The following is a 694-nucleotide window of genomic DNA, read 5'->3' on the forward strand; positions in this document are numbered from 1 at the left end:
ACATAACTTGATAGTGAGACTCAATCAAATAAACTAAGAAATGTATGGCATCCGTTTGGTCTGCGAAACCATTTTATTTTAAACCGACAAGTTCCCCTATTTAATATAAAAAATTAAATATATTTTATATTAAGTTGGGTTCGAAAAGGCTTCCTATAAGGGCAAGCCCTTATAATTAATTACATCTTAGATAACCAAAGTCACCTAAGAAAACTCTCGATAAAAATCAGGGGACATTGTCTTCAAAGAGGTCAAAGGAATAGGACTTTCCAAAGAGATCAGACAAGGATGTGTGAAAGGGGAATGGTTTGAATTTGGAACATTTATATTTGGAATCCAAATGAAGAAGAACTAGGGAATGTCATAGATCCTGAGGAGAACCTCAGTGACTTCCCAAGCAATCCTATGGTTTGGCTTCAATTTAGTGGAGGAATATTTAAATATTTTATCCTGCCAATATTTTATCCTGCCAATTTTTTTATCCTGCCAATTTTATTAATTAGTGCTTACAGTTGTGTGAAAAGATCATATAAATAGTCTGGAAGATATGAGGATTTAGGTTGTGACAAACGACAACCTCGGAATCCTAAAGCAGGTTAGGGCAGGTTAGGTCTTAAATTGTTAAATTGTATAGCAGAGTCATACAAAGGCCTAAAGGAAAAAATTGAGGATTTATATCGCACTAGGCGGACAA

Source organism: Phalaenopsis equestris, unplaced genomic scaffold (genome assembly GCF_001263595.1).
Source record: "Phalaenopsis equestris unplaced genomic scaffold, ASM126359v1 Scaffold001062, whole genome shotgun sequence".
Taxonomy (NCBI): Eukaryota; Viridiplantae; Streptophyta; class Magnoliopsida; order Asparagales; family Orchidaceae; genus Phalaenopsis; species Phalaenopsis equestris.